This window comes from Pogoniulus pusillus, chromosome 2 (assembly GCF_015220805.1).
Source record: "Pogoniulus pusillus isolate bPogPus1 chromosome 2, bPogPus1.pri, whole genome shotgun sequence".
Classification (NCBI taxonomy): Eukaryota; Metazoa; Chordata; class Aves; order Piciformes; family Lybiidae; genus Pogoniulus; species Pogoniulus pusillus.
In genome coordinates this window covers 14,931,958-14,946,106 of record NC_087265.1, presented here as the reverse complement: position 1 = coordinate 14,946,106, position 14,149 = coordinate 14,931,958, and the positions used below count along the sequence as shown (strand labels likewise).

General features: G+C 46.5%; 1 protein-coding gene across 8 annotated transcripts in view; it reads right to left on the bottom strand.

The window, feature by feature from the left end:
* Nucleotides 1-14,149, bottom strand: part of SEMA5B (semaphorin 5B) — a 324,525-nt gene that overhangs the window by 250,296 nt on the left and 60,080 nt on the right. Inside the window, exon 1 of one of the 8 annotated variants that reach the window (XM_064157114.1) lies at nt 3,661-3,707. The exons of the other annotated variants lie outside the window; for them this stretch is intronic. The gene's annotated coding sequence lies outside the window, so the exon portion shown is untranslated. Of the gene's footprint in view, nt 1-3,660; nt 3,708-14,149 lie in introns of those variants that run through there. 8 annotated transcript variants of the gene reach the window in all.

The following is a 14,149-nucleotide window of genomic DNA, read 5'->3' as shown; positions in this document are numbered from 1 at the left end:
GTACCTGGGTTTCCCTGGAACTGATCACTGCAAATCTCTTGGGATTACTCTGCAATTCAGGGAAGGAAAACCACTGTTGTCAGGGTGATTCTTAGAGACAGCTAAACAGAGATTTGGCCAGGAGTGACTTCCATGTCTCTTTCGATAATGCTTCCATACCAACATAAGGGCCACTCAGCAGTGGGTTGAAAAAGGTGTTTCAAAACTAAAAGCCTGAAGGGGGTGTTGGCTGAGCTAAAAAGATGGACTCTGAAATTAGGGACTATAATAACTTGAACCCTGCCTGGACAAGCACAGAGCCCAGAAAGAAAACCAACTATATTGTTGTTCTCATAATATGAAGGTAAGCGTGAAGCACAGAGAGTTTAAGTGATCTTGCCACAAGGAACAATGAACTGTGGTCTCTTGCATTTGCAAAACACCTTCTCCATCAGACCATGGGCTAAATTTCTCAGGTCTCTAGGAAGATGAATACTAAATGAGGGTTTTCAGAAGCACCAGGACCAAAGTGGGATCTTTCTTTCTTGAGCCAAAAGAATTTGGGCAATCATATAAGTTCTGATGAAATTATATCTCAAAGGTTAAAAAAAAAGGGGGAATAAAACTGGAAAGGTTCTGAAAATAGGAAAATCAGACATGGAAAGCTTTGAGAAGCAAAAAGCGTTCTGAAATAAGCTTTTGTTTCACCATGTTCTGCATTAGGCATCTGAAGATAAACATTTCTTAAAACAAAGCTTTTCAGTGAAGCCCAAACAAAGCTTTTTTTTCCCCCTCTCAGAATTTCCTTTCCAGTTTTGAAGTTTTATGTTTTTTTTTTCCTACTCGAATAAGTGGAAACATTAAAATCCCTAAATAAAACATAGCTTTTGTCCATCCCACAGCTTGCAACTGAAACTCCATTCTTCTCTATAGGGAAAACATACCTGAGCACTTCACAAAAGACCTCTGCTCTGTGCCTCTTGCTATTGCTGGGCATCCAAATATTTTTTTTAAATGTAAACTCAGCTGGTAAAGCAGAAACACAGGCAGGCAGCCCTAAAGCAAACACTGAACTGCACTGCCAGACAAGACAGTTAGATGCATAAGGCTATGAATAATCTAAGTACAACTCCCTCCAAAACAGGAAAAACAACAAAGGCAAAGGGGAGAGGGAAGGAATTCAAACAAGAAGCATCCCTAGGATACCGACAGTGCTGGAGCTCTGCTTTAGTATAGCTGGGCTGTGGCAGGCGATAACACTCTTTTCCCAGAGGAACCTTTAAGTTTATGACAAATCAGGGGTGATGCTCAACAGCTATTTAATGAGCTCTGCAACAGCTGCTGAGATCTGTGTGCCACTGCAACACAGCTGGAAATGCATAGTGCTGCAGCACTAACTGGATAATAACTCAGGGTTTGCCAAGCACTGAGTATCACTAACTTTTTCTGATGAGTTACTTGTGTCCATAATCAGCTGTGAAGCTCTTTAGGAAAGATGTTCTCTGAAAAAGAGGATTGATCTGAAAAGGAACCCACTGTCATTAATAAAGTTGTCTGGCCTCAAAGTCTCAACTAATCAGTCTCAAAACCATGGTGCTATCCTAAGTCAGATGATTTCCCAGTGATGGAAATTTAAGGTATTTTTAAAAGAGAGAACAAATGGCAAATAAATAAGTTGGTGAACCTTTGTCTATCAGAAAGGATAACACGCTGGGGGAGCAGAGAACTATCACATGCCCATCACAGTGTGATCAGGGATGAAAAATTTTACATTCTTGGAGATCCATTTTTGATTTGGAAAAAAATCCTAATCACTTACACCCTCATTGTAAGACATCATCTGCTGTGAGTAAAGGCTGGCATTGGCTCTTCCTGTGAGCAGAACCCAGGGAACAAATTGTGGCACAGGCAGTTCTAATTCCTTCAGTGCTGCCAGAGAAAAGCTGTATCCACCTCACTGCGAGAAACATTAAACTCAGGCCGTGTGCAGCCACCCTACAGGGAAAACAAGGGTCAAAACTATACTCTGTCAATGGTGAAATGAGTTAGAATAGGAGGAAATATTGTGTAGGGTACAGTGGTGGACTAGACTTACTTCTCCTTGCATGGGGCACAGGTCAGGTCAGTTTAGCTCTTCCAGTTTGGCTCCTTTTTTTTGTATAGTACAGGAAAGTTCCTGACACGTTTCTCACCCAGAACATCTCCCTGTCACTGAGTGATTACTCTGGCCAGCTATGGGAGTGTGTCTCAGCTGGTGGTGGAGCAGCATCACAGCTGTCATCACCATTTCTGGAATCAGGATATTCTGCAGCTGTTATGTTCTTGATGAGCCTGTGAATCACTGCTCACAAAGGGGCAACAAGGGAGAGGGCATGGCAGGTGAAGATGATGTGGGGAGGGAAGGCAAAGGGAGCATTCCTATCTTCGCCTAAATAAATGAAAGTTCAACCCTCAGTTCAGACACAGTCATTCACATACTGCTACACTGACCAGTCTTTACCAGTTGCACACATGCCAAAGGTATTCACCTGAAAGAATGTAAATTAAGTAAGAATCATTGCCTTCTCCTTCACTATATTAACGCCTAGAGCACAAAAAAAGGGGGGAAGACCACAGCAGAATTTTACTCTGATTTACATCAAATACCATTTGTATTTTTCACTGGATGCCTGAGGGGGAAGGAATCCACAGAATTAATGAGAGGTCTTTATTGTCACCGAAGGAACAAGAAAAGAGCAGATGGGAGAGGACAAAAAGAGGATAAGAAAGTATTTCAGAGAAGTGAGTTGATAACTGTTGTTTCTCGGGCATTTCACAGGTTCACACTGAGCACATATGTTGAAGGAGAGGAGGTTTCTACAGCCAGCAGCAATATCTGTGATTTTCTTACAGAGGTTTCTACTGCTCCACAGCCAAGTCTTGTGTGCTGCTCTTTAACAGCCATTTAGGCACAATGAAGACAGGACTTTCCTTCTAGCAGCACTGATTTTACTGTTGTTAGAGGAAAAGGACTTATTTTAATGGATCTCAGCATGCTTGACATGATTCATGTTTTACTGAGGGTAGACAGAGAACCCACACAAATTGAAAAGACAAAGGCAGGGCACCTCCTATAGATTCGTGCTCCTATAGTTGTATTGATGAGCATCTGCAAGGAGTAAGAAGACACACACACCCCCTCCACAAGCCCCCTTCTCCCCCCTAGAAAGAGCTGCAATGCTTGGAAGAGCTGTATTAGCCACATTCTCCATGGACAACCTGATAATGACTGCACAGAGACTGCACAAACTCTCTTACTTGCCTCATGACACTCTGGACATGCCACACTGAGCTCACACGGAGACAGTGGCAATCAAGCAGAACAAAACAACATCCAGCCTGGTTATATTGTCGCTGAAGCAGTCTCAGTGGTAATCAGGCCTTCTATTCTCTGGCACAAGATGACTGATCAGGAGAAACCATCATTTTCAACTCTCAGTTTTATCCTAAGTCTCACACTGGCCAGTCATCTCTTTAAAACACTGGTTTCTACAGTTACCACAAAAATCAGGGTTGTTCTGGTTCCTAAGGAAATGAGACCCAACATGCAGCCTGATTGTCTCATCTTCCTAATAACTTGGGAACTTGTGGACCAGTTCTAATCCAGAATGGAGAGAAATGAAGGTTTCCAGAAGTACTTACAAACTTCGTGAACACAAGCTCTGGAGAGGACATAAATCTGGCAGCTACAGGAAAGGCTGAAATGTGAACTCATGCCTTATTAAGCTAAACCACATAGGAAACAGCTTTGTATATGAAACCTAACTACATTTATCAGGATTCACAACCAACCACAAGACACAAATCTGCAAGAAACAAGGCTTGACTTCTTCCAGTGTTAATCTGGAACTAAAGATGGACAGGGAAGACTGAAACTGAAAAATAAGAGATAACCCTCCACCACCATAAAATACATGAGTCAAAACAGAAATAACTTTGAGTCTTTTCCCCACCCCACCCCCCCCCCAGGTTTCAGGTTCTACAAGAGAAATCAAAACTCTCCAGGCCTCATCTTACATGGTCTGAAAACCAGTCTGGCAATGACACTTGGTTCAATGTCTGCAGCTTAACTGTAATTAAAATATTAGGCCTAAGAGTCCAAACCAGGGTAGACACAGCTCTAGGCAGCAGAGATACTCGACACTAGTAGCCTAGGCAGGATACAAAAAAAGCAAAGCTTAAAAAAGAAAAGTCCAAATCAGACAATTTAGTTGCAGAGAAATTCCCCTCCCCTAACATAAGGTTTAAAAAGCATTTGTTTCTAAAGATCATTAAGTTAATACTTATGAAAACCAGTAATTTTTATACAAGCTATTTTATTTCCCATCATTAATTCAGCTTCTTTGAACTGCTGAAGAGATGTGGAAAGGAATGGGGAATCTCAAGTGTCCTACATGTGCCACATCGAGATAGTGCAATTGTAAAGCACTAAAGCACCCTCCATCCTCTAACCACATCTGCCTCAGGGACAAATCTGTCCCATAATGTTGAGATTCAACGAGCAGTACCACTGCAAGACCACAACAGTGATAACACTGGCAATTCTGCTGCCATGTTAACTAACAGGGTTGAAGATGCTGGTATTTCAGACTTCCTGAGCAGATCTATCACTTGTCTCCCACTTACACTGTCACTGATGGAGTGGGCACCCGCAGGGAATTAGAGCTCTGAGAATATCTCCATGCAGACAGGGCCAGTGAGGCCTCCTCCTCCTCATGGTGATTTACTTCACTGCAGCAATGAAAATTCCTGTCTGAAACCAAGTGCCTGACTGCAAACTTACCACAGCTCCAGGGCCAGAAGAGTCAAAAGGTCACAGTATTTATTTGTTGCTCTTCCAAGATCACTTTCCCATGAACTTGATGGATTCTCAAATGCCTTCTATTGCACAGAAGATTGTGATTAATTTAAATCTTGGTTCAGTTTGAGATCAGCAGTGCTTTCTTCAGAAAACTAATTCTTAGATTCACTCCTCATATTCTTAGCAGTTTGCAAAGGGAACAATTAATTTTAAACTAAAATGTCTTCTTTTTCTGAGCAAGTGAAAATGACTGCAGAAAATAAATTAATTCTTAGTGCAATGCTTTGCCCAGCAGAGGAAGAATTCCACACTCAGGATCTTCAGCCACTCTTTCTCTGTCAAGACATGGAAGAAGCAGTTCTGCTCCCAGTCCTGCTACCCACCTTTTGTGTGTTTTCTCAGCTAATAAAAACAGTTCTGTCTCTGAAGTATGTAATGTAATAGAACAAACAAAGAAACAAACAAAAAGGCTTTCAGTGCTCAGAGTAAGAAAGAAGATATTTCAAAGGTGAATACTATAGGTTCAAAAACCAGATCAGTGCTAGCTAATCATGGAATTAGAATCATAGAATTAGAGAACTGTTGTTTTGTTTGGAAAAGACCTCTAGGATCACTGAGTCCACCCATCAATCTGTCACCACCATGGCCATTAAACCATGGCCTGAAGTTTTTTTAATACCTCCAGAGACAGTGAATCTCCCAGCTCCCTGGGCAGTCTGTTACAGTGCCTGATCACCCTTTCAGTCAAGAAACTTTTCCTACTAGTCAATCTAAACCTCCTGTGGTGCAATCTGAGGTAATTTTCTCTCATTCTATCACCTGATATTAGGAAGAAGAGACCAACACCCACCTCATTACAACCTTACTTCAGCAGGTTCAGCAGTTTTAAGGCATTACCATCCCTGGATGGCTGCCTCAATTCTTTACCAGAGGTTACCATTGCTTGAAGCAACAGGCAGAGTAGAACCTCTGTCTGCACTTAAACACAATAGCTTACAGACAGAGAGCTCAGCTCAGCTCATCCTCACTGGTTTGAGCTAAGAAACTGGGTTTGCACAGGAGCTGGAGGCAGCATCTGCCACGGCCTATTGTTCCGTGAAACAGCAGCCCCAACAGACAGTGCAGTGCAGCCAGCTGGGGCCACGTCTCCAGCCTCAGGTGCATCAGTCCTCATTTTGGAATCCACCAGTTCAAGCAAGCTCTTTGAAGCAGTAATGCTAATATTTTCAAGGGATCCAGGTTGAGTTCCTTCCCTGTCCAGCTACCCCTGTAATCCCAGTTCTCTTATGTCCCCTGTAATCCTACCCTGGCCTTCCAACATCCCTCTTCCAAATCTCCTGAAATCCCCATATCACACACTCCCACACCCTCAGCCAGGACCTTCACTTTCTTCCCATATTTCCTCACTAGTGGTTTGTTGTTTGCCAAGCTGAATGCTGCTCATCCACCATGCTGGCAGCCCAGCTAGCAGTCAGCCACTGCAGGACTAAAGTAACTGCTTCTCCATGGAGGCATTAGTTTGGCTTTCTGTCCTCCAACCCTCCACAGTATCTTTATTTGCCAGTGGCAGTAATGCTCTTTGTCTTTTTCACAGGAATGCCTGCACATCAGGAATCATAAGGCACAGTGGTGCAGCTTGTCTCCAACTGCTCAGCAAAAGGAGCACAGAGATACACACAACCTAGCCACAGTTTAAACTCATGACCTTTGGCGTTTATACCCTGTCCCTTCCAAACACAGCACAAGGTCTAGTCTTGATATTGCCTTTCCACCCCAAACACTTATCAAAATTAATAAGACATGAGATCTTGTATGCAGTAACGGGCACATTCCCGGTGGGAAAACAGCCATCTGAGAAGTCTCAAGCCTGGCAGGAAACTCCAGTTTTCCAAGAGCCCAGAGTTATGTGGGACAAGCTAAATGATGCTACTCAGCAACTGTTTCCCAGAGAAATAAAGTGAGGGCCAAGACAAGGGCAACAAATACTAAAAATATCTCCAAGTTTAGCCCATTACTCTACAGACTGCTTCATTTCACGTGCCATAATTAAGGGGGTTTGTACACACAGAGCAATGTATGAAGAGCAACACTACCACACGACCGGGAGAAAACAATGCCTAAGATTCACAAAGACAACGACATAGCAAAGCTTTTCAGCATGGAAAACAGACCAGAGTCTCAGGGATAAAAGCAAATCAAGAGGAATATCTTGAAAGGAAAAGGTCTGCTCAAGGTATGATAGGTAGCTGAGATAAATACTCATCTGTTTAGCTACATTACAGCAATTTGGTGAACGTAGCTGCATTCAACATCTAATTTTTTTCTCTGAGCTGTGTCTACAAATTGTACTTATTTGAGTTCATAAAGCATCTGTGTAAAGCAAGCTCTAATTTGAGACATTTTTTCCCTTTGATAAGATGACGGCATCAAATTCCAAAGTGCTAAAACCCAGACAAAAATCTAGAGCTGAGATGCTGCAAGATTTGACATTTCTCATGTTAGCAGCAAGCCAGTCTGACACTCTCTCATGGATCCCAGCGTGTGAAGCTCTAAGGCCGTTGATAATAGCTAAAGGATGGCAATTATGTTTCAGGAGCCAAAAATAAATAAAAAACTTGAAGTGCCTTTAAACAAACATCATTGAAACCTCTCCTTTTGGTCCTTGAATTCCCATCGAGTAGACACCATACCCTTCATGTAACCCCTGGCTGCTGATTAATGAAACTTGGCAAAGGATGGAAAAGCTATGCCAAAGGCAGCACAAAATCCCAAGTTTCTACAAATCCCATAGGTGAAAATGCACAAACAAGAGCACCCCTCAGTCGTTGCCTGACTTCATTTAGCCACAAGTTTGAGATAAGAGCACTCAAATAAGCTGTGCTTTTCTCTCTGCGGTCCTGACAATGGCTCCACATTCAAAGCAATCACGGCCATCTCCTGTGTACAATTACTGGCCTTTTACAGTCTCACCTTGTCTAACTTCCCACTACAGACCACAGCTCTAGTCAGACACTACGTGCATTTGCAGTAACTTTTCTTGTAGTTGCCTAGATCTCTGGCTCCTGTAGGAAACCTGCTGTCTGTAAAGTTAATAGGCACGAAAACACTGGATACAACTCTCATGTAAGCTAAAACTGAGCTTTTTGGAGCATTAGTGTTCATAGCACCTAATCATGCTACTGCTAAAATAACTAACCCCTTATGTTCTGCAGATACTGGCTTGAGCTGTGAAAGCTGTGCATCCAGACTTGCTGGGTGTTCGCGTTCCACACCACATCTCAGTTTCAGTGCTTTCTTTCATTTAGGAATAAAAAGTAATAATCCATATGTCATGTGATCAGAAAATCCATGCTCTGGATGGTTTCAAAACCAAAGCAGCATCGCTCACAGAAACGCCTCTGCAGGAAGACTCAAAAGATAATATATGGCAAGCAACAGCATCCCAGCTTCTTGCCTACAAACCAGCATCTTGGGACAGCTGCTGCACAGACAGGTCGGAGCAACACACTGAAGCAATGGTCAGAAATACCCAAAGTGAGCTTAAACAGGCTAGCCCCAGGTCTCTTCTGGAATAAAGAGGAATGCTTGATCAGCCACAGCACTGCAGGGCTTGACACACTCCCAACATACCCGAAGCGGCAGAGTGGCAAGATGGTGTTTGGGAGGGAACATGATATGCTGCCTGCAGCCAAAAGCAGACCTCGTCCTGATTTGTTGCTGTGCTGCAGTGGTGTTACCAAAGAAGCAAAGCACAGCATGATCCATCAAGATGGGTTTGTACACACACTGACAAGCGAGTCCTAAAAATCATGCCTATGAATTTCCCATCCTGTGCAAAGGCACTTGGCTTCATATCAACACTGGGGTGCAGTGGCAAATGGCTTGCCGGCTACATTAGGGCAATTAACTTTTCTGTTATTTGACTGTTTGCAAGAAGAAAGCTTTCCAAGCAAGACTCTTGAATGCAGGGGAAAAAAAAAAAAAAAAAGAAAGAGCAAAGCTGAAAAGACAAAATGTAGAGAGACAGGGACTATAAATGAATCATAAAGTGTTAAGTGTCTAGGGAAGACAAGGGCAAGAGGGGAAATGATATTCCAGGTACGAAAACCTGAGAAAGCTAGGGGTAAGGAATGCTTGTGTATCAGTGAGCAAGCAGTAGGCTCCTCTGGGATGAGGTCTGAAAGAATTAACTCAGCAGAGAAGTGGGGAAAAGGTAATGAAGAGTGGGCTGGTGTGGCATTTACAGAGCGCTCAGGAAAGTCATGGCAGAAGAGCTAATGAAGAGTACTTTGTTAATTACTGCTGAACCAGACCCTCACCACAGCAAGGCGCAGGATCACAAAATCTGAGCACACAGGTCTGCTGAACATTTCATCACAAGCCATAAATGGAGAGCTGAAAATTCAGGGGGCTTATATGTTCTTGGGCTGGGTGACGAGGAGAGAAAGAGGGATGTGTAGGCATCTTGCAGGAGGTGATGAAGATGCCAAGCCTCTTTTCCCCATGGAGTTACATGCTGTCCTTGACATGATGGCTCCATGTGTGATCAATGCATCAGGCTAAAAAGTAACAGTTCAGATCCAGGCATCACATCCAGCACCAGTGACACAAATCCCTAGTTTCTGAATTGTCTCATGTTCACCACATGGACACAGAAGGATACTGGCTATGCAGCACCCCGTAGACCAAACTCCAAGCAGCCAGATGTCAGGAAACACTGATCATTTGGATGTCAGGATAACAATATATGGCAGTGACAGAATACCTGTGATTACCAAAGCAATCTGTAACCTCTCTCTGTCACTAGGAGACAAATTAATATTTGTCCTCATTATACAGGAAGGAGCTGAGAGGCAGAAAGGTTACATGATTTGTTTTATACAGCAAAAGGGAACAGTAGAGCAAGGAAGATGATGACTGACAGACATAGATTTTCCTCCACACTCCCTGTTTGTCCTTCACCATTGGTTTTGCCAGACAGTGATGCACTCATGCTGGTAGCTTCTGGGAGGAAGTACAACATGCAAAACTGGGACCAGGCATTCACATTGGTAACAAGTCCATCCAGCATTGTGATAGCAAACTGTGGCTGCTAAACATTTCAGAGGCAATCTTTGGATATTAGGAGCTAAGGCAAGGCACTCACAATGGACAGCTTATTGCCCACATACACACCACACACAGCAGCAGGTTTTGGCCAGTGTCAGACCCGGCAGATACACAGCCTGGGTAGATATACCAGTCCAGGTTGATTATCCCAAACTTCTCATCAAAATCAGAAAAGAGAAGTGTAGCATGGACTCATTACTAAACTGATACATATGAACAGGCAACTGGAGACAATTCAGCTCCTGGCTGACATATTCTGCTTAGAGGCTATCTTCAAACCAGTTAAAAAGAAAAAAAAAAAAAAAAAGAGAGAGAGAGAGAGAGAGAGAGAGAGAGAGAATAAAAATATTTCCTCCATGGATCTCAACTTCTCTCTCTTCCTGTAATGCTTTGGTTGAGCCTGCCAGATTGGAAACCAATTCTGGCCAGAATGTTCCCGCCAGGAACAGAACAGAAAATGAGCTGCCTGCTAATAGATTTCACCTAATAACCAGGAAAGGACTTATTTCAAGGGCCTAGAAAGCAATGTGGCCATAAGGTGAATTCATAGACTCTAAGTACTGGTTCGAACTTCTGACATCGCTGCTGAGCATCAGCCCCGCTGTGGACTAACACTTGGTGCCCATTCACCCTGGCCTTGTACTCTGAATTCACAAAGTCTGCAGAGCCCACCAACAACTTTTTATCTGCACACACACGACTAGTTCAAACGCAGCCCCCATGCCAAGCTGGTTACATTACCAGTAGAGCAGCAGGTATAAGCATAAGTCATTGCTGTGGGGGAAATGAGCCAATGAAGGTCATTAACTTCTCACCCTGAAACCCCATTGCATGCCCAGTCCAGCCTCACCTCACCTCCCAGCAGAACAGTCACTCCTTTTTGCAGAGCTTGTCTCTTCTTCCCATCTCTAAATTAGGCTCAGTTCCCCCTCCAGCTCCTCAAGGGATGCTGTATGTATTTCATGGCCTTCAGCCACACGAGCATCCAGACTGCCCAGAACTTGTAGGGTCAGGAATCTTGGCCATCTCTACATTCAGCTAATGAAAAAGGAAGGAGCAATGCTAGATCTGGAGACAGCTGCACTGCTCTGGAAGGGAACTGCCTAGAAGCGCAGCTGCTCTTTCCCCACGTGACAGAGGCAGCAGGCAGGGACCTGCAGCCCCCTCAGGCTGCCCACAAATCCCTGCCCAGTATGACCTGCTGACACCTTTCACCCTCTTTGCGCTGGTGTAACTGATTGCAAAAGCAAGTAGCAAAAGAACATCCCACCCCAAGAGGTAATACAGCTTTGCAATGAAAACAAAGTTGCAAAAATGCCAGGCTGTGTATCAGGGGACAGAGTAGCACACATGGGTGACAGCTATTTCAAAAGTCAGCATTTGCAAACTCAGTGCTGCTGAGCCTACTCTGTTGCTGTCTCTCCTCTTCCCCTCCCACACTGGCTGGGAGAGCCTGACAACCTATAAAATCCACACAATTCCCAAGAAACTGCAGTTTTGTAATCATTTGTGCAAGTCAGGTAGAAGCTTACAGCGCTGGACAGGAGAAACTCCCAGAGCACCTCAGAAGCAAAAGTGATTCAACCATCATGCCCAGAGCGAGCTCCAGAAAATTCACCCAAATTTCCCCTGCTGCAAATCAGCCAGCATCGCCTGGCCACCACGCAGCATCGCCTGGCCACCACGCAGCATCGCCTGGCCACCACGCAGCATCACCTGGCCGCCACACAGCAGCACCTGGCCACCACGCAGCAGCACCTGGCCGCCACGCAGCAGCACCTGGCCGCCACGCAGCAGCACCTGGCTGCCACGCAGCAGCACCTGGCCGCCACACAGCAGCACCTGGCCGCCACGCAGCATCGCCTGGCCACCACGCAGCAGCACCTGGCTGCCACACAGCAGCACCTGGCCGCCACGCAGCATCGCCTAGCCACCACGCAGCAGCACCTGGGCGCCACGAAGCAGCACCTGGCCACCACGCAGCAGCACCTGGCCACCACGCAGCAGCACCTGGCCGCCACGCAGCAGCACCTGGCCGCCACGCAGCAGCACCTGGCTGCCACACAGCAGCACCTGGCCACCACGCAGCATCGCCTGGCCGCCACGCAGCAGCACCTGGCCGCCACGCAGCAGCACCTGGCTGCCACGCAGCAGCACCTGGCCACCACGCAGCAGCTGCGCCAGCCCCAGCCCTCGCCTTGCTCTCCCACGAAACGGGGGGAGCGCTTGGGCAATACCAGTGGGCCAGCTCGGAGCATGCAGGCAGCCCCGTGAAAATCCGTGAGGAAGGATCTCTGCAGCTTGCCAGTGGGGTTCTGCTGGCCATAGTCCCTGGGGCAGGGGGAGAGGTTGTGGGAAGAACAAGCCCAAGGGCTGGCTGGGGAGAGAAGGAAAGCTCCCTTATGGTTAATGTATTTCCAAGCCGGGCAAAATCCACCTCCCTGCGCAGGGTAAAGGTGAAATGCAGCTCGACACAGCCCCATGAGGCAGTGAGAACGCTGCCTCAGCATGGACACTTCGACCTCTCCTCCGAGCATATGAAAACTATTGTGCCTTATCAGCTCTCCTCCGCTGGAAAGCTCCTGCAAGCCCGTGCTGGAGACTTAGGAAGAGGTCAGGAAGGGAGAGTTTTACACGCTGAATCATTCCTAGACAAATCGTTTCCTTATTATACATGGCAGCCTCCCACGGACAGGCTGCCAGAGGGCTCTCTGAAATTGTATTAGGTGCCTTTCCCTCGCTTCTCTTGTCATCCGTCTCTCAGCTGAAACGCTATAGCTTACAGCCCCGCTGGAGAGGGTCCGGGGGGTCACAACCACTCGAACAGTCCAAGGGGCCAGAGGAAGGGAGCGCCACTAGGGGCCGGTGTAAACGGCTCCAGGAGCAGCAGCTCCTGCCCCACTCTCTACCTGGGGAGGCCTCGCTCCCAGCCCTCAGCTGCAGCCCTCCGCGGGCCCTGCAGCCAGGCGTCAGGAGCCGGCAAGCTTCGCGCCAGAGCTGCTCTGCGGGCCCCGAGGCCATGGCTCTGGCATGCTGCCCACCCTGCCTGCGGGTTAGGTGTGAGCGTTCCTACCACGGCTGCCCGTGCCCTGGGTTCGCTGGCCGCAAACCAGGAGCCACAGAATTGTTTCTGCAGAGAGCATCAAAGAGGAGTTAGTTAATAGGCCCCGAGGAAGTGCTTCGCTCTGCGCTATGCCAAGGCTCCGGTTACAGCCTGCGGGCTGGAGCTGCCTTGCACCCCGCCAGCCAGGGGCTGGAGGGATGGGGGGTAAATCCCTCTGCTGAACCACACCAGCTCGTGTGGGGAGGTGCAGGGCTTCATGCTGGAAGGGCTTCGCGCAGTGCCTCCTGTACTTCCTGTGCTGCAGCTGCTGGCTGCCTTCGAGGAGAGGGTAGGCGAGGAAGGAGCAGGAGCTGTACCTGCAAGCATGAGACCTGGGGAGGCAGTTTCTGATGTCGGTCAGCAGAGCACATTGGTGAAATGGCAGTGGCATTATTGTGTGTGACTAGGAGCAAATTATTCCATATATGACTTCAATTTAGTAACTTCTCTTGTAAACCCTGCAGCTTGGGCTCCAGTCACTGCAGGGATGTGGCCAATCAAGGCTGTGGCATAAGCAGTGCCAGATTTGAATGAAATACACAAACCCTTGTGAGGTTCCTCACACACAGTGCGTTCAAGCACTTTTCAGCAGGGCTGGTTCCAATGGCTTGCAGCATGTGCTCGGGCCACTTCAGGTTTATCCCCGAGATGTAGCAGTTCCCCTGCAGAAGAAGAACTGGGGCTGTCACACAGAAGTACAAGGTTTCCATTTATGCAGAACCGAATAGCAGTTCTCATGGTGCCTCTCCACTCAAATGTGTCGGAGCCACAAGAACCATTGGAGTGTCAGAGAAAACAGGAAATCTTCTCTACATGATCACAATTTCCTAAAAATGGTATCACTGAACCTGGCCACTGGCCGTCTCTCGGTGCTGTTGTTTGTTTTCTCCTACCCTCTGTGTTCGGCTTTGTCTTGCTGGGAAGCAGCCACCCTGCAGAGCTGTCTTCTGTTTCAGAAGTGCTCAGCTGCAAGTTACTAACAGACCCATGATGTCATAACAGGTACAAGAAAATATAAAGGCAACCTAGCATCACTGGACAGTTGAAAATTCAGCCACAGCATAACGCAGGGATTTGTGACAAACTACTTTAAGTAACTTCTTGCCTTAAGAACCCAT